The sequence below is a fragment of the Aptenodytes forsteri genome, unplaced genomic scaffold (assembly GCF_000699145.1).
Source record: "Aptenodytes forsteri isolate BGI_AS27 unplaced genomic scaffold, ASM69914v1 Scaffold69, whole genome shotgun sequence".
In the NCBI taxonomy this organism is placed as follows: Eukaryota; Metazoa; Chordata; class Aves; order Sphenisciformes; family Spheniscidae; genus Aptenodytes; species Aptenodytes forsteri.
Genome location: NW_008795885.1, coordinates 2,386,392 through 2,407,029, shown reverse-complemented (window position 1 = coordinate 2,407,029; position 20,638 = coordinate 2,386,392). Strand labels below are relative to the sequence as shown.

The window sequence follows — 20,638 nt, the reverse complement described above, 5'->3', positions numbered from 1 at the left end:
GTTTTTTTAATTATTATTATCATTTAATTGTTCTTTCAATGAATTTATAAAAACCTGCCATCAGCAGGACAGGGGAGATAGATTGCATAAGGACTGAATTTTTTTTCCTAAATCATCCCAGAATAATATTGCATTATCTAAAAGCATTGGAAAATGCTAGGAACAAGCACAGAGAGTCCCACAACATGGTACAGAAAAACAAAATATAAAAGAAGTGTTTGGTAGTTACATAAACTATTAGGGAATCAAGGGACTGTGGGGGAATAGGAAAGGAATCACATCACCATTTAATTCACATAACCATGTAGAGATTCAAGGTCACAGAGAGATTTTGTTGGAAATTAGCTACGTTGTAGGACAGGAACAGATTCTTTGGTTAAACTGTTAGGAAAATATAATTGTTCCATTTCACTGTACTCTTTGCTTAGTTCTTTCTAATTGAAAACTTTGTCAGTAAGGATAATTTTTAAAGTACAGAGGTGTATGAGATCCTGTCAAGTCATAATCCAAGTAGGAGAGCCTTGGCTGTAGATAGGACCAGCTGGTATGCTCGTGTCTGGGAGGGAGTGGGCAGACCTGAAATCACTGAAGACCTGAAATCATGTGTGGTTTGATTCTTCAGAAACAATTAAGGAATTAGATTTGTAAATGGAAAACTGCAGGAGCCTAACTGAGCAGTGACCTGCAAATGTGTGGTGACATTTAAAAGAATATACAATGAGTTCTGGGCGTCGACACACTCAATTTTATCTGCTGACTGAGGGAAAATTATAAAAACATACAAAGACTGCCAGGAATTTAATTACAGAGGTCTGCCAGCTGCCTCTCTGCTTGAGATCAACACTTTCTGTTGCCTCTTTTGAATTTCTGTATATTCTACTGCAGTAAAGCAGCTGTTGGGGCTGGAGATGTTTTGGCCCTGACAGACATGTAAGGGCTTCAGAGAAAGTAGAAAACTGAATGTTATTTGACTGGCTGCCTGGGTCAGAAAAACAAAGTTTGTTCTGTTGCATTTGTAGCAGAACACAAAGTCGTCTGCCTAACTCAGGATTTATACCAGCAAAGTGAAGAGGAAACTCCAATTCAAATACCTCCAGTGGACCTGGGAAGAAGACTATCAAGTTATTCTGTATATTGTATGCAATAATGTTATCTTAAAAGCCCCAGAAGAGATAAGGAGAACTAAATTCTACTCTTGAGTATGTCTGTAATATTTGGGAGATCTGGAGTAGTAGTATGGCTTTCATTGGAGCCACTGCTTGTACTTGCCTGGTGTGAACTCAAGCGGCTGAGCTATATGAGCGCATTCCTGTTCTGCAGTCAGAAAATGTGTGCATGATATTTCATTTAACTTAGGAATCATTCCAAGAGATTTTTGAAGGCAACATAAACATGAACATTACTGATTTACTTACCTCTTCACTGCCACAGAGTGGCAGCATGAACACATCTGTGTGGTGAAATAATTCCTGACAAGTGAAGCCCTGGAAAAATCTGATGGAAGTAGTAATCTATAATAGAATAAATAAATCCTTTCAGTTTCTGTGCTCAGACTCTAAAAGAAATGAAGTCTACAGCATTAACAATGAAGGAGGAATTAGCCATTTTTTTTCAGACAAAGAAAGGAAACATTCAATAGTAAAAACAAAATTACTCCTTAATTCTATAGCACAGACAAAGAGACAGTGGAAAATGAATGCTCTCAAGCTAGTGCCTGGGTATCACTGAAATGAGTATGTTAGAAATGCCAGTATACATATTGAAAAGAGCACTGTGGAGGCAAGGGTGGGACATCTGGAAGGACAGCATATGATCTTTTAACCAGTCAATTGGTTCTGTTTGATTCTTTACAATAACACCCTTCTCCTATCCCTGCCCCCGCACCTCCTTCCAAAAGGAGTGGTTTACATTTGTTACATTGATGTGTTTAGAAGAACTGATTTTGTCTCAGTTTTCTGTGAATGAGGAATGGGAGAAACTGTGTGGACCCTGTTTCTACACAGAGTACCTCATCTCCTTCTGATCCAGGCCACTTGCACACCACCAAAAGGCAAGGTGAAGAAAAGTTGCTGCTGTCCCAGTCTGACTCAAGATGTGTGTATTGTGATTGTATTGTTTGCTTTAAAGACCACTGAAAAACATAGAAAGTACATGTGCTTGCTTTTCCCCTCCATGGCCAAATTAAAACAGGGAACGATGTAGTGATTGTGGAGATGGCTGTCTTGTTATTAATTCAAAATTAGGAAAATAATTATGATTTGAAAAGAGTCAGGGAGGAATTACAGATAGGAGAGGATTATAGGAAGGGTGGAGAAGGGCTTTTACTCAGCTGCCAAGGAAAAGCACGGCAGGTTCTGTATGTCCCAAATGGAAATATGACCCTGGGAACATGTGCTCTGGACCTTGTCCAGTGACTGCAGGATATGCAGGGGAGTAGCTGGCATGGCCTAAATAAATGGGACCCTTTGGGAACTCTTTCAGTGTAAGGATTAAAAATCAGTCCCACACACTCTGGGAACTTCCTGAGAGTGTAGTCCTTCTGCTGATACCTTGAGTTGTACATGCTGCATTTTTCCCGGGTATGTTGAAACGCTTTGTAGCTATCATAACACTGATACCTTCTGAAAGGTCACTAAAATCATGACACTCTGGGATTCAGTGATTTATTAGTTCTATAGCGCTTGCTGATTTTATGATTTTTTTTTTCCATGCCTTAATGGCTGGCTTCTCAATCACAGCCTGAACACTGAGGTCCTGCTGAGATCCATCTGGTTTCTGCATCTTTTTCACTGGTGCAGATATTGCATGGGGCAAATTCTGCTCATCCCTATGTATGAGCAGCCTTAACTATTAATACACAGGACAGAATAGGAAGGATCTAGTTCACTTACCTGTGAAGTGGTATGGGCTGTAGCGGTGGTATGGGAATACGTAAGGTAGAGTGCAGGAGCACAGCTGTGAACAGTCCTACTTGTATGCATGTTCCTTACCTGCAAATAAATGCAAGATAGTTTGAAATATCTTATCTGCATTAACAGGGCATGCAATAAGGCAGGCATGTCAAGCTTTAATCAAATTATAAAAAAGTGGTATGTGATGTGAATGCATGTGGGTAGCAGGAGATTGACTCAGCAGCCCATATGGTTTCTCCTAGAACTATGTCCAAGTCAAACCCTTTAAAATGCTTAAATGTGAACATCAGAATGATGGTGTTCTGTAGTGGTACAAGGAACATGTGAGCATACGTACCAAAAAGCTACTAGGTCATGTAAAATGATATATTGACTCTTTTCTGCATTACCTTAAAAACATGTCGTTATATTCCTTATTGAATAACTCAGTAAAATCTCTGCAGATATTGCAGTTCATTTTCAATGCTACATACTTTTAAGTAGTTTTCTACAAATCACTTTTTCAGCTCAAGTCTGTCACAAGAATTATGAATTAGCATTCTCATTTCCTATTTTGTATGTATACTTTAAGGGAATTCCCTTCTGAGTAAGACAGTAATTTCTGTAACCTCAACATTTACTGCATAATAAATATAATTAGAACTAATGTTTTCCACTCTGCTCAGAACAATGTACCTATTTCCATGCATAAATATCTAAGTAATAAAGTGGTCATTTCCAAATTAAGTAATTCAGTCTGAATTGGAACACCACAAGTTGAATGCTTTCAAATTGTTTAAGCCACTGAAGATGTCTATTGGTGTCTGTTTAATATTCCTTCTATATGTCAACAAATAGCGAGTTGCAAGTAATAGCAGCTGAAGTTCTCACCACCTATCTCTGAGGAAGGCTTCACTGGAGCCTTCTTTAGTCTGGTCCCCCCTGCCATGGTTCCCCATGTGGGGAGGAGACTGTGGCTGCCAAGAACCAGTCAGAGCCTTTGCGCTGGCATAAGCAGGGAATCTGGTTCACCGTTTCTTGGATCTTCTCCTCATCAATACCGTAATACTAGAGTTTGTTGTACAACCGGTTTCAGTTGTGCGGTACTGATGGCAACATTATGGCAGTTAAAACTGACGGTTTTTAACTAAATACTTATTCTTAAAACATTTTCTGTGTGTATGAGGAGATGATCTGTAGCATAGTGCAAGGGTTAGAAAAGAATTTGTACTAAAGTTAGGTCAGTGTAACTCACTTAATAGTGGTTATGCCATCCTGTAGAAGATAGATGTTTGTTCTCAGAGCTGTTATTTAGCTGACGAGAGCTAGGAGAAGACCTGCTAACACTTAGGTCTCACAGCAGGCATTTACCTACAGGAATAGCTTTCTAACCAGATGAGTAAGACTACTAAAGCAGTCATGGTATATTTGTGTTGTCTGAAATAAACATGCAAGACTCCCTGAAATCCTGATGTCACTTTGAAAGTTAGACCAGAGAAAATCTTCAAAATGTATCTTCCAGCACCTAGTTTACAGATTCACAGCTGACTAGAAAACTTTTTTTTTTTTTAATTTGAGCAGAATGACTTCTGACGGGACAGGAATATAAGAGGATTTTTTTGTTGTTCCTGCCATGTAACACATTATGCTATCCAATACAGCACTTACCCCCCTGCTTTTAAGACTGCTTAGCTGAAAAGAGCTAATGCAGGATTCTGTCTGGCTTCAGTCTTGATCCTGTGAGGGTCAGGGGCTAAACACGCAGTTGAGAGCATTCAGTGTTTCACAGGCTGGAGCACAGAGAACATTAGCAACAAAGAAGTTTTGCTAACATAATCACAAGTAGCACATTTATTATTTTAGTTTGTTTTTCTTAGAGATAAAAGCTATAATTCTTCAAGAGAGAACAATATTTAATTCAACATATATACCCAAACTTCATATCAGACCTGCAAAAAATGTTGCCTTTCTCACAGAAAATTCTGAATATCACAAAATACATCCTATAAGAGTGCACCAAGGTTAAACATTAATACATGTGTGCACCAGTGGGATTTGATTTTTTTTTTCCTTCCAAAGGGTTTAGCTTCCTCTGCCTCTCTGACTGTGTCTTCCTTGGAGTCTCTGGCACTGGTACCTTCTTCATCTTACCTTGTTTTCTGGCTGTGTTTTAAGAGTAAATTTGCTCTGCAGTCTTTGGGCCTGATATAAGGTTTTACGATGGAATATGTATTATAGAAGGTCAGACTAAATGATCGGGTTGTCTCCTTTGACCTCACTCTCCAAAATGCTGTGAAGGACAGTCAAATGCCATGAGCTAGATCCTCGGTCTGGCCCAAGTCGCAAATGGTGGGTGCCTGGGTGGAAAGGTCAGGGAGGAGAGAGAGTGTTTATTCACCTCTAAGCTGGCTGTGTGGTCTACTGTATAAATTTAAACAGGCTAATGACTGTGCTGGCCAAAGATTTCTGTCCATTCACCCCACTTGCCTCTTCATCTCATGCTGAGCTGGATATTTTAATCAGCTGTGACAGCTTCACAGTTATGGAGATTTCAGTCTCTGTTAGGTGAAGATCCCAGCTGCCCTTGACAACAGCCACCTCTCCAGTACACAGTAAGTAAGTGGGTCTAGGGCCAGTATTTGAATCCCATTTGAACTGGTAGATAATATCTTCATTTTTTGAACTGTGAGACTCTGCTACAAATGACTTGTAAGCTGCATATTCAAAGTTAATAAATCAAAGGAAATAAAAAGGGGTAATACAAATAGAAACATCATATTCTGTTAAATCTCTCTCTGGTGAATGAGGCATTCCTAATACACTTGGCTGAGAATATGCCAAACTCAATGCTATCAGTTTGTCTGTCTCTAAAGATGTACAATATTATTAGACTATTACTGTTAACATAATTCTGGAAGCAAATAAGGTATCAAAAAGCTATTCTCCGCTGTCTTCATTTCTTTGCTGTGCTTTCGCCACTTTCTCTTAACTCTTGCTGCTGCTGCTTTTTTATTTTAATTTTCTTCTTATTCTGTCTATGATAAAGTGTTCCTAGATTTTTGGATAGAAAGTAATTTCTAGATCAAAAGTTTCTGCCATTTAATTCTGAACAGGCTGATATCTGTGATCTCAGACAGATGTTGTCATTGGCTTTGGCACAGTTTTAAATTTTTTTGTTTGAGGCTTTATAAAGCAGCATACCTAAGCAACTTTATTGTTATACCCCTTAAGTTTAGTGGAGAATAAGTTAAGACATTTTATTTTGTTTGCTTGAGTGACTTGGTTTCAACTGTTACGCAGTGGTTGAATCATCGTGCCTGTTCCTGAGAAACAGGAGATGAAACAGTTATTCCCATTGTTTAACAAAGAACCACATTTTACTAAGGTCATCTAAGTGGTTGGACCAATGACCACTGAACATTTTTACCAAAACCTGTTAATTTCTACAGAAATCTGTTGGACCAGCCAAGATCAGCTGCTCAGAGGCTGAGAAGGGCAGTTACGTGCAGCATCTGATCTTAAGAGACCAGGAGAATAATAACAACTGTGGGATGTCTTGTAAGGATGTGAGAGGTGTCATGTTTAGTAATGTCTGTGCAAAATCTAACCACGATCAGCATCTAGACCAGCCTCTCTTATTTAAGTGCCTCATATCTAGGGATTGCAAATATGAACAGCAAAAGGCTGTTTTAACACTCCAGGTTCTACTAATAAAGCAGCACAACACATAGTATGTATGAAAATACAATGAGGTGGGCCACACTTTCCTATGGTGGAACCCATAGTATGAGAAGATAAGTAGCAAAGAACCCTTAAGTTTCCCATACAACTTATTTTGAAGCATCGCAGAAGGCAGTAGGGTTGACAGCTGTAAGGCAGCAAAGTTAACCTGGGAGCTTGCAGGGAAGGGAAACTTAGCTCCACAGGGAGAAAACTTGTCCTTCAGGGACTGCTACTTCTGCATTGTGTTGTGTCCCTTGCTCACACATTGGAGGCACTCAGGTCTCAGTAGGAATCACACTGTGTGTGTCCAAAGTCTTCCGCAGGTCTTTCTGTCCACCTACCTATCAAAAATATAAGAGTTTTACTCCTGTGGCTTTTGTTCTTCCTCACTATTATCTTCTCCCACAGTTATCTGTTGTATTACTGTGTTTATTTTCCAGCCTAGTGATCAGCTGAGGGACTGCTGAATGGCAGCAGCATTATTTCTTTTCAGCCTGCTATCTGCTGGTTCAAACTATAACACTAGGCAGCTGGGAAACCCTTCATTTTCCCAGGAGGCACCAGATTCCCTCTTCCAGTCTCTATCTGATAAACTTGAGAGATAGAGACTTGAGAGATTCATGACGTGTATCCTTCTTTCTCTAAAGAAATTTTGTCTGGTCTCCAGATAATGTAACATTACTTCCCCATCCCTCTCTATTTAAGTACAACCATGTTAAAAGTGGGAACTGTGCCAGCTGAAATTTATAGAAAGCTTCCAAACCTCAGAGAACTGAAACTGGAGTTTTAAATGTTTACACATTAGCTCTTCACAAGAAGTTATGCGATGAACATAACCTCCATTCTTTGTTCACACATTATCATTGAGCTTACTATGATTTTAGTAGGGTTTTTGCTCCTTGAAATGTTAGTGTGAGAACACCTACTTATGGGTTGTGTTTGCTCTTTGTTATTTGAGACTTCCTCCTTTGCAAAGGGCCACAACAAAGTCAGTCTGGCCCTTAAACACAAAGGATGTTTAACTCCCTCTTACGATGGCAATAATGTATTTCTTTATTTATTTATGTTGATAGTATCATCAAAGGTACCTATGCTGGGTACTTTAGACGCACAGAAAACTCTTTCTCAGGCTGATGATGAAGGCCTGAAACAGATCAATGTAAAGAATTAGGTGGCATTTTTTACTTTTGGCATTAGGACAGAAATAGGAAGAAGGGAAGGAGAATTGTAGATGGAATGTCCCAAACAACCAGGTATCTAGACCTTGCTGCAGTATTCTATATTAGGGTGAATATTGGCCCTAAACTATTGTTTTGAATTCATCTGATCAGGAAACAAGGCTTACTCATGTGAAATTTCAACAGGGATTTTAAAATCAGTTCTACCAGGTAGCTGCTATTTTACATTCCAATAAGTTATCTAGGGCATATGTGGCTTATATTTAGAGGTATTTAAGTGCCTGGCACAAAAGGAGTTTGGGGAAACTTCTGAGTCCAGCCCTTAGCAGAGAGAGCAGAGTGCAACTGCTGGAAGAGTGTTCAAATGGGGTGCAAAGATATTCCTGACAAACACAACCACATGAATGTCTTTTATGGCATTTTTGCTTCCTGCTGGCACACTTACCTTTTCCAAACATTTTTCAGAGCATGGATTAAAGAAATTGAGAAAGCTACCGATTTTCATTTTTTATACCAAAACAGTGCAAATACTTTGGCTAATACTGAGTTTCCAATCTTATGCCTTGTCCACTGTGCATTTATTTTAAGTGCTAAGGGCACCTATCACTTTTGCATAAATACTCAGGTATTTAGAGAGCTTCCTATTCCTCTCATTTACCCTATCCTCCTGTGGAAAGAGATTGGGATATTTGTCAGCATCTCTGACATCTCTGAATCTGTCTTTTAAGGTTAAAATTCTTCACGACATTAACTGAAAATCTGCTTCCTGTTTGCGTTATTCAGTGATTTGACAAAGCGGGAAGTAAACGCTAAAGGACAATGTCAGATCTTTTCAACGGCTTGTACTTTTTACAAAGTTACATGTAAAGTACTCTTCCTCTTAAAAGCCTGAAAGCAAGTTATTTTCTGCTGATTTTGACAATAGCCATTTGTCAGGCAGAGTTTATCCTCTTTAGAAAAGAGGTGAAAATAATGATTGATGATAATAAGATGACTATAATCAGGCAGTTATCTGATGTGTACAGTATTTTATTACATCAGAACATTTGTATTTATTTGTTAGCATAATTAATGATGACAGCACATCACTTGGAAAGTATAAATTGAAAGACAGAGATTACAAAGCATATTTAGGAAGTCTTTCAGTCTGTTAATGCTAGATACAAACATTGCTATTCAGATCTCAGTTTCATTACCTGGACATCACAATGAAACAAGCCCCGATACTGCAAGAATAGCAAATATAAACAAGATGTAGAAAGAACAATAGTCCAGTTCAGCTTGTAAAATTACAATTCTGAAGGTTTGTGTTCAAAATCTTGGAAGATTGGTACAAATTAATGTCCTTTATAAGTCATTTAAGCCTTCCTTGTTAATTCGGTTTCTTCATAATACCCCATTTTCCCCATTTTTTCTTATTGAACCATCTTTACATATACCATTTTACTTCACCTTTTTTTGAGGATCTTACTTAAAAGGCTACTATCTGCAGTGGTCTTTCAAATTATTCTTTTCAAAGGTGACCTGGTAGCTCGCTGTTCTGTTAGATATCTGCGTATTAGACACGCTTGACAAATTACTCGAGTTATTAGGATACAATATGTATGAACAGCTGTTTTTGGGGCTCATTGACTCTTGCTGTCTTCCAATGATAGGGTTTCTGTTCCTGTTGTCTTCCTGTATTCCTCATTGCACTCCCAAAGAGTTGCTTGGTTTTTTTCTAAAGTGAGTGATAAAAGATGGAAAGTTTGAAAATGTCAGATCAAAGTCTTGAGAGGAAAAAAAAAAAGCCCTGAATTGTAGAAAAGTCAAGTGCAAAACAAAACAGATCACTGTGACACTGTAAAAGGAAATAGTCTGATGTATGTTTTTTGGCTCATTGCTAAAGGAACAGTAGTAACTCTTGTAGCTATTTAACATTCTACCCATTAACCTAAAATATCTAGGAGAATTTCTAAGGTAATATCTAGAGAGATTTCTAAGATTTACAAAAGACTGAACATGTAAAGAGTCCCTTAATTATAATGGTGGGAAAATAAGTTAAAAGCAGACCACAGTCAAAGGTTTGAGTTACTTAAATTAGTCAGCTTTTACGAAGCTATACAAAAGTAAAGCTGATGCATTTCCAATTTGTGCCTCCTTATTTTGAGTTTGAGAATGAATACAATCTTCTTTATATTGCCATGTTTTCCCCAGTATCTTGGCAGTGTTTCCTGCCAAGTTTCCAAAAACTTCAAACCCAGAGATGTAGGGAAGAACAGCATGATATTGTTTCTGGCAGTAATGTCAGAGCAGGTGTACAGGCTTCTGAAAGGAAAAGCGTGCACTGCTGTGTAAGCGATATAGTCTACATGACTCAGGCGTTTGAATTTTTCTGATACTCCATTGTGGAAAGCTGCTGTAATAGCTTCTGCTATGAAGACCCTGATTTCTGACAAGGCTTTTCTGTTAAGAGAGAATTACATACTGTCCTCCTTGCAAGGGGTATAGGTGCTTCATTTGGCTCCAGTGTAAATCTTCTTCACCAAACTTTCACGGCTTAAGACTGTCTGATTCCTGTTTTCCGTGTAAAATAAACACCAGGAAAAATTAACCTCCATTATAAACAGGTGTGTCAGATGGATACAACATTTGATATACAGCAAAACATAACTATTTCAGGTAATAAAGCCCTATAAGCAATCATCTTGGTAGACAGAGACATCCTAAATGAATGAATTTATTTCAGTGACAATGCTATACATTTAGCAGGCTTCTACTGTAGCACAAATGTAAATCTTCAGGTAATGAATAGGAGCCTGGACTGTGCAAGGAGGAGGTAAATTGTCACAGCAATTCATCACCGGCTCTTTTTGATTAGGTTCCAAAAGGCTCAAGAATTTTTGAATTTCTATAGAAATAAACTGGCTTCTCCTAAACATTTTTTTTTTTAAAGCACATATAGCCTCTGCTGAAATGGTGTAATAATTTTGCTGTGCTCTGTGCTCTATGTGAGTTTATTTTTCTTCAGCAAACGTGCCCTAGGAAGATATAAATGGATCAGAAGTGGAAATTGGCTATCAGAATGCAAATTATTTCTGAAACTGTCCATTTCTGCCTAGCATGTTATGCCAATTTGTGATTCACAGACAGACAGGATGCAATTGAGGAAAAATCAGTACATCAGCACTGTGAAAGGCCTTGACATATTTACAGCATGCTGGATGAGTTTCTCCTTGAGGACAGCATGTAGAAACAGCCCACTGCCTAAATCTCTGTGTGCAGGTCCTGAGCATGCTCTGGGCTGATCACGGGGCCAGACTCCCCCCAACACCCTTCTCCCACAAAGGGGCAGCTCTGGGTAGTATATGCTGAGTGTATCCTTCAAACCATGGGAGAGGCAAGGCCAACAATCTGCCAGTTCCACCAGCTTGTTATAGGCCAACTCTGAGACCATTAAATGCTGGATGTCATTACAAACACAAACTGCATTCAATTTTTAATGATGAATTATTCTTAGAGAGTACTGGGAATGATTCTGCCCTTTCTGGCAGGAATTTGCTCATCTGGTCCCAGGCTGGAGGTGTCTCATCACTCGTAAACAAGCAGCTGGTTGCTGGTTTGAGAGTGGCCCTGGTAGACTGCTGATAGAAAGGAGTTTTCTCAATCTTGTCGAAATTGGTGCGGCAAGAGTTTATTAGCATCTGTTGCATGTTTATGTGAAAATTAATTTATTGGGGTGATGTTTTTAGTAGTAGAGAATAATGGCATTGGTACATACATATGAAAAACCAAACTCATTTTAGCCTTTCTGCTGAGGTTAATAAAGTCAATTACTTCATTAACAGCAGTCACCCTAAGCAGGTTCTTTAAGACCAGCCACTAGTATACTCTTAACAGTGCCATTGTACTAGTATAACTTTGACAATGTAACTACTAAGGTAGGCATTTTTATTTTGGAATGAGAGTGCACAAGATGGGTAGGTGTACTGGTATTCCTCTAGCAATATAATTATTCTATTGAAAGATTTCCAATACATATTCTTATATAAATAACTTTTGACATTTCCTGGCATAATGAATAATGCCACTGTTTATGAGAAAATAGGAACTACACAGTCATAAATTTAATTATGATAATAGCAGAAAGTAAATCCATATGTATCAAGGCAAATATATTCTTTTGATGGTAACACAATGGTCCTAGGAATGGAGGTCATTGGTGATTTTAGAAGAAAGAGTTTCACAGAATATAAAAAGAGAAAGTATTTAGAGTAAGTATTGGGCAGAAGGTCAAGAAGCTTAAATAGTGGAAATAAAAATGATCACTCAAAAAAATAGATCATTTTGTAATAATTTGTGTCAGTAAACAAAGTCAACTGAATTATCGTATCAAAATGAAAGATATATACCAGTGAGTATATCCCAGAATATCAATTAGAATATCCCAGAATCAGCAATATCTGTCTGCTGTTAGTGGAGAAAAGTCAGATCCTGAATCTTTGGCAACTGGATTCTGAAGAGCCCTCAGGAGCAGGCATTGTCCAATCCAACACCACATGTGTGATTAATCCTTCCAAATCAAGGTGTTTACTGATTCCTTGAGAAAACTGTAATCATCATCCTGCAGAAAATGCCAAGAGTTGCAATAATTATCATTGTCTTTCATTTTTTGATGCAAAATGTGAAGCATTGGCTAGAATCCCAGCAGAAAAACTGGAATTTTTTTTACTACAAGCATAAAGTTATCCAAAAAACAGAAGAGCGATTTAAAAAAATTTTGAACTTTCTCTTTTTATAAGATGTGTGAACTGTGAATTATGAATTAATACAAATTAACTGATTTTTCCATGCAAAAAGACCTCACGTGTACAACAGGCATTGCTTTAAAGGAGGGAAAAGCTTTTGATACAGGTAGATGGAAATTTCTGCTTAAAAAATATTAACAAATATACAAGCAAAGAGAAATTTTGCCAGCAAATTATCCTAAACACAGCATGTTACTACCGATGTAGTAGAGTAAAATGTTTGCTCCGTTGGTGTTCTCAGCAGGATTGGCTAGTATACACAACTGTAGTCAGTTCTTTTAGTGTGAAGTTGAAATTGAATAACAACATTTCCAGTTGCAAGCTGGCCTTTATGCCAATGGTGTACAATTGATTGCAACAGGTAGTATGGGAAATTTCCAGCTGAAATGCTTGCATGCCACATTTGAAGCTGCAAGAAAGGTTTAAGTCTGTGAAGTTGAATTTTGTCATATGAGTTAGCATGATGTTTGCAAAACTGCTTAGCTGAGTCAGCTCATCATTCTTTCCTTTGTCATTTCTCAAGGAACAGAAAGACTTCAGTCTTTAAACTCAAAAGATTCAACTTCAAACTGTCCTTACCCACATCAGTTTAGAAGTCTTCCGTGTTCTCACTGTGTGACTCCTTTTACTCTTTGTGCCACAAACAGTGGAAGACATTACAGTGCCTGATTCCTCTGTTTCAGCAGCAATAATATTCCTGAACTAAATGGAGCTGACCACTGACATAAAATTGGTGGAAGTGAGAAGATAGAAGAATACCATCAACATACCCTCTCCAAAGGATAAATGTTGAGATTGAAGCTTTGCTGCAGAGCGACCTGGTACAACCCCTATGCTCTATCAGTTTCCTGACAGCTTTATTTGTCCTGCTGACTTGTATCATTTGTGTTTGAATACCTCCAGCTATGCAGATGAGCCATAGTTTTGACTTGGAAGGCTTGCCTTGTCTGAATTCACATGGCCCTGGACACTTAATTTTACATGGAGAGGAACTAGAGATGATACTTAATAATATTATTGCCTGTCTAGCAAAAGATTTGCAAAACAGAATATTTCTTTATACTGAAATTATTCTATTAGATGGAATGTATAAACTTGTCTGACAGATATCGCTGGATTCTTCCCTAAACATCCGAGCACATTTAGCATCCATGTTTTCTCCAATTTTCTCCTGTTATTCTTAATTCTGTCTCTGTTAGTTCTTAGTGAGAGTCATTCACAAGTAATAAGTCTGGGTTGCCTCAAAGCTCCATTTCCCCACCTCCCCATCCCCACAGAGACCTCATTAGCAAAACCAAATGTCTGGTGGAAGTCCCGCTCCTGAATTCTTGTAAAGCTCTGAAATTCACAGGTTGAATTTTATTTCACTGGAGGTGGACAAAACAACCAGCTGCCTCATGTCATGCAGACAATGGAAATGAAAAGGAAACAAGTGGATTAGAATTCACATGAAACTGCTCCCTCCTTCTGGCAGAAGTGGGCAGCACACTTCTGTTTTGATGTATCACAAATAACAGGGCTACACCAGCTCATTCATTTCAGTGACTTTTTTTTTCTGCTCCTGCTAAAGAAGAGTGTGCCAGACTGCAGAGAACAGGCCTTATATTGCTACCTCCCTTAGAGGGTCTTAATTCCTCTACAGGTGGAAAAACATGGCATAGTTCAAGGACAATTCAGGAGGTTGCTGCCTGCAGCAGCAGAAGGCTGCTGAAACCTGTGATGAGAGTGGAAGAAAGGAATCCTCAGGCAGGCTCACAGACAAAACCTGGGCTGTCATTGATTCATTGACAAAGCAGGTACAATTTCTTTTTTTCAAGCACTCACCACAACTAGAAATCTGAAAACTTGTCTGGTTAAATTTAGCTCCTGCATCACAGGGCAGGGTAAAGGCTTGCTGAGGCAAAATTTACTTTAGGAAGATTCCCCTCCTATTTGCCAGTCTGCTCTAGCTTCTGTCTTTGAGTTTATATTAATTTACATTTACACTAATTATACTGTGAGAACCTCAAGTAGTTCCAAAAACATTTGAATATCATCCTGAAAAAAATGTCTTGATGGTGCTGTATCTGTTGGGTACTCATAGGCAATAAATTCAGAAACATATCTTGTCCATAAGCAATTACAGTGAGTAATGCCAAAATGTTCTGCATTATGGTGACACTGGCAGTATGTGGCACTTTGGACTTATGTTAATAATAAACAGTCAGCTTTATTTGTTTACTCAAAGTATAATTCCAAAACTTCTTTTCAGTTTCTGACTTATGCTCTCTGGCCTGTGAGAGGATCATTTCTCATAGTGTGAGCATCTTATGGTTGTATTGGTCTCACAAACACGCACATAGAAAGTATCCTCCAGTAAAAAAAGTGCTGCCCTGAATAAATGCAGACTTAGTAAATCACTCATACTGCTGCTGGATCTGCTAGGACTTGAGACACAGCGGAAGAAATAAAATTACTCATTGTTTTGCTTTCCTATCTGATTCACGGAAAGATGATTAATTTCAGTATGTTAGCATTTGAACACAATGTTTAGAACTTACACAAGAGAGAACGTTTTCAAATGCTGAACATTAATAAGCCTGAAATGGTATCCAGCTTTAACATATTGCAAAGTATACCTCTGAAATAATCCTCAGCCTTCTCATTGTCTTTTTCTGGGTGCCTTTTCTCAACAGTGTCCATCTCCACACAAGTGCAAATGAAGCAGCTCCTTTTCTTCTTGTCTTACCCACAGGTGGTCAGATACTAATTTAACGCCTTTGGAAACCCATTTCAGATAGTCTTCTGCATGGTTCTCCATTTGAGACTAATTGCACTGGGGTACAAGGCATCCAGCCTTTTCAGTTCAGGAAGTATTTTATTGGTTGTGAAAGCAACGGTTATTCCACAGGGTCCAGATGGCCAGCATCTGAATTTACATGTGCAGTGGGGGGATGTTGGTTACTCTCTTTCTGTGGATAACATAAAACTCTGCAAACCCGGCACGTATGCAGCATTGAGAATCACGTAACAGAAGTGTGGGATATGCTTTTCAGGCAGAGCAGGCAGGCTGTACAAGGGCAGTTTGGCAGCAGTGGGTGTGAACGCTGGGGACCCAGCTTTACCTTCTTTCTGATGCCATTCAGGGCATGACTCTGCTGGCAGGACAGCTGAGGTGAGCTGGACTGCAGTGATACTGTGAGTGGGTTTAGAGGGGTAGCTTAGTGCATGTACGCAGGTTCTCTCAGTCACTGCTCTCCTTGCAGAGCTATTCTACAATAAGCAGGGCTGATTCTAGATACAGGCTGAATAGGCAGCTGCCAAACTCAACAGACTGCTGGGGACCATGAGATACTAATGACCCATAGCCTAAATTGCCTGTGGTGGAGCTGGAAAACCTCAGCTTGCAGGTCCTGCAGGTTTGCCTCTGGACATGTGCAACTGATGGTAACTGCTGGGGGGATCCCTGCCAGAAGGTGTCCTTGTCCTTCTTCTCCTGTCATTTGGCAAGCTTTGTTTTACAGATGTTCTTTTTGTTTCATGACCCCTTGGGTAGAAAAATTCACTTTTGCCTACACCGTTGGGAAGACTGGAACTGGCTGTGAAAATAGCCTGTGTTATGTAGCACACTTTAAGATTCAGTGCTCATTATACAAACTTAAATCAAACAATACAGTAGAGGGGATCTGATAATTATTATGGCCATTAAAAATAGAATTGTATTTAATAGGAGGAAAAGATAACTTTGTAGTGTCCTAAATTTATATATAGTATGTCTCCATATAAAGCATTCTAAATCAAATTAGGAAAATTAATTAAGTTTTCTCATTTAACTGCCCTAATAAATTTAATTATAGCATTAGAAAGAAAAGATTCTTCAATCTTATCTACAATCTACAAACAACAATCAGAAAGGAAAACAAAAGGCTGGGTGGCTTTTTCCATATCCTGTGCATGCTGCATGTGTATTGCTCTAGTCATGAAGTTCTTTTTATTTACAACTGTTCTACCCTGTAAAAATTACCATAGTGGCCATAAACTGCTAAGTTTCAGGCAAATTTTGCATGAGACAGTATATCAGAGGAAAATACATGTACCTCACATAGATAGAAAACCAGGTATGCTAGTATCAGTTATTGTCAGAAAAAATATTTGGTAGCCAAAACTAAAGTGACCTAATGCTCTTTTCTCAATCTTTTGTTCTATTCCTTCAAACGCATTGCTAGTAAATCCCTTTAAAAGTGAATTTTCTTGCTTGGAGTTTTCTATTGATCAAAAGGAAACTTTGAAACAGCAGTGCTTTGATGGAGTGGAACCTTTCCATGTCTCTCTTCTTTAGAGTAAGCAGCTTTATGAAGTTTGTTTTCTTCTGGATAATACAGCAGGAACCAGGGATTTATCTGTCAAAGACTCTTGTTTCGTTATATAAGCTTTAGGTGGATAACAATACAAGGTATTTGTAATGCAAAATTGCTACATTAGCAAATTCACTCAGTATTGTTCACTAAATATAGAAGTTAATAACACAGATTTTTTTCTAACTATAGTAGAACAATGTGAACAGTAAATATATATTTAGATACTTGTCGTGATTCTTTGTTGATTTGACTAACTTATGAAAACATAACTTTCCCCTCATTTGGCCACCATTTTCTCCACTGTATTTCCTATGTTGTTAATAAATTAATCTTCATGGATATCTTCTAAATTGTCAAAGTAATCGCCTGTCCCTAGACTATCTGCAAATTCTTTTTTATAAGTAGTGTTTGTGTTTTACTTGTCAGCAAAGTAACATTAAAAGTGTGTCAGGTGCTCCTGGAGATAAGCTTATTAGATGTAAAATGTCACAAAAATAGTAATAGTTTTAAAAGGAAGTTTAAAACTTCCTTTAGTATAATTTAGTTTAGTTGCTTTCCAAGGTGTGCATATTTTCTCTCTTTTTACTTATTTTTTGAATGATGCACAGATTTTAATCACAGAGATAAGGGCTAAAGCAGTCTTCACAAACACCGCCCTCTGTTGCATTCCTCAGAAATGTCCTGAGTATTGAAGACACTGGTTTTGTTGATGAGAATTAAGCATCAGCCACACCCTACCTCATATCTTCTTGAGTTTCTAGAGTTATATTGGCATAATTTTCTGAATAGACTTGCTGCCCCTGAGGAGTCATACCACCAGCTACCACAGGCTTTGAAGAAAGGTGAGAATAGACAATAGAAGAAACTTCAAGGTAACTGCAAAAAGATAACCAAACCATAACCTAAAATACTGTTAGATTATGTGCTGATTCTTTAGTGCTTACATGAGTGAATAATTCCACTGGGAAGGCACAAGATCAGACTTTGTATTTATATGATAAATGATGTGGTTTTGTAATAAGCAAAAAGATTTTTTCTATGCCAAAATCAGTGGTTTTTAATGCTGTAAGTTTTCTTGGTGAGTATGAGATGATACAGTTGACGGCCTTCAGGAAGAGGGAGATATTTCTTGTACTAATTGAGATCTTCAGGGATGTGGAAGAAATAAATACTTTTGAATTCAGATTTTAGCAGGTAAGTTAGAATTCAAATAACTTTGAAGTATTTTTTTTAATCACTGCTTTGTAATATTTTACTTCAGTCTATGTTTTCAGTCAGTGAGTCCCAACTCCAGATATGTACTCTGCAAATACGCATGTGCTTTACTGTCTGCTGTGAACTTAACGAGACCACTCATAGTTGATAAGTTTAACGTGTATGTAACCTTTGCAATGTTTGTTTCTCCTTTTGGTTTCTATTTCAAAACTACTGTAGTCCAGATTTAACTAGAACTGGTTTTATATACATATGATGAGTGGTTAAACATTGGAACAGGCTGCCCAGGGAAGTGGTGGAGTCCCCATCCCTGGAGGTATTTAAAAGACGAGTAGATGAGGCACTTAGGGACATGGCTTAGTGGGTGGTGGTGTTGGGTCGATGGTTGGACTCGATGATCTTAGAGGTCTTTTCCAACCTCAATGATTCTATGATTCTATGATTACTCCTTGATTATAGCCCAAATCTTGTTATCACTGTTTTTAATGTACTTGCTTTTAAGCAAGAAAGCCCATGGGAGAAAATTTGGGCTGTGCGTGTTTTTACAGTTAAACAAATTAGTTGCTCTGTGAAGCATCTAACGTCCTTATTTTACCATGAAGTTTATCAGCAGTGGAGAACAAAACAATGTTTGCTATAGGAAGACAGACAGATGTTCTTCTATAAGGCCTATTCTGATTTAAACTTCACGAGACCTCTGAAGATAGTCTTGCAGAGCAGTCCAGAATTTGAAAAGTGAGTATTATGGCTACAATCCTTTAGCCAAGTTTGCATGAAGAATCAAATATTAAAGGTAGATGGTATTTCAAAAAACCTTTTCCTAGCAAAATTGTTTAGGGAAACAAGAAATACAAGGGAACCAAAATAACTCATATTTGGTCTTACAAACTTTTCATGGCCTTGGCCGTGTGGTTTATTTAGTGGGAGAATATTAAATTTCTGCTAATCATTACTGCTGCTTACACGTATTTTGGCTTTCTTGCCATAGTGGGATGCACCTAGCTGGGAAAAGCACTACAACTGGCTTTGAAAGTAGTGTTTTATTGCTAATGAACTGTTAAATGTACCGGATACACACAAACAGGGAATATTTAAAGGGTGGAGAATGTGTGACTACTGTGAACTTTTGAGGCTTTTAAGAAATAGAGGAAGGACAGGATTGGACGTGTTAGCTTGGGAGAAAGGGAGCTCCTCTTTGGTATAGGAGAGAAATATAAGAATGTACAGGATGAAGGTATTCCAGTGTTTTTCATTCTTAAAGGTCTGTGAGTGTTTAATTTGTAAAAGTAGTTGAGTCTGTTCCTAGCATTGTGTCAGTATGTTTTTGTTTACATTTATTCACCCCTCAACAGGTGTTTCCTTCTTTGTGCTTCATGTATAGTAATCCCAGAATTTCTCTCTTACTATCTCAATGTAATGTTCAATGGATTTCTGTGAATGATTGGCTCCCTGGTCTGAAACTCATTGATTTTGTTGATCATTAATTTGTTTCCCATTTGATTTTTATTTGGTACCTTGGTAACCTTACTATTCTTTCTTGCTGCTTTTGGATGTCATTTGGAAATACCCAAGCTTGTTGTCTTTTTACATAATTTGTCCAGCTCTGCTGGGAGGTAAACCATATATCTGCAAACACTGGTAAGAGCAATTAAGACGAAACAAGAACATCAGCAGAATCTTTCTTGCGATGGCAGTCATTAGTAGCCGAGTAACATACTAATGTCTGATAATTTAGGCATTATCAGAGTTGGGAAGGGCACTTACATCTACTTTAGAAGTCGGAGATTTAAAAAAAAAAGATCAGGAAAACATTTGTAACAATTATTCAGACTGAGAGTGAATCTTCTAACTTCAATCAGTAATTTTCCTCATTTTTTCCCTCAATTTTTTCTTAAGCCAGATGGAGATCTATTATATCTACTTAGCTGTTTTACAGTGTTCTCTCTTCCTCTCCTCCTTCCCCTAGGAGGCAGAAAGCCCTATGTATCTCTGAGACATTAGGCAATAAAGTCTGCAGTTTTAACTAGCACATTAAAGGACATTCACATAAATAAGAGACTAAATCCATGCAGTAAATATGAAGAGAATATAATTGAGTGTAACGCAATTCAACACAGGCCATGGTCTTCTTCAAGTGATACTCTTTCAACGGAGTCTTTCTTTTATAAGATCATTAATTTGTTTCCCAAAAAGCCAACAATCTCATTGTTGGCATCAAATTGTGCTGACATTCCCTTTTGAGTCTAAAATTCTTGATATTATGAAAACTTAATTACATATCGACATTAATAGACTTGTGGGGATTATTTCTGCTGCATTTAGTGAAGAGATTTTATATCTGTTTGGAGTCATAGAATCATAGAATAGTTTGGGTTGGAAGGGACCTCTAAATGTCATCTAGTCCAACCCTCTTGCCGTGGGCAGGGACATCTTCAACTAAATCAGGTTGCTCAGAGCCCCGTCTAACCTGACCTTGAATGTTTCCAGGGATGGGGCATCCACCACCT

At 38.1% G+C, this 20,638-nt stretch overlaps 1 long non-coding RNA gene across 4 annotated transcripts in view; it reads left to right on the top strand.

Annotated features, from left to right (window-relative positions):
• The first annotated feature begins 2,485 nt into the window (after nt 1-2,485).
• LOC103903043 overlaps nt 2,486-20,638 on the top strand; it is a 36,096-nt gene continuing 17,943 nt past the window's right edge. The window contains exons 1-5 of one of the 4 annotated variants that reach the window (XR_002086262.1): nt 2,486-2,579; nt 14,222-14,375; nt 17,706-17,788; nt 18,000-18,110; nt 18,734-18,866. This is a non-coding gene — a long non-coding RNA (uncharacterized LOC103903043). Of the gene's footprint in view, nt 2,580-5,351; nt 5,504-14,221; nt 14,376-17,705; nt 17,789-17,999; nt 18,111-18,733; nt 18,867-20,638 lie in introns of those variants that run through there. The other 3 variants (XR_657824.2, XR_657827.2, XR_002086261.1) reach the window with 3 other exon arrangements.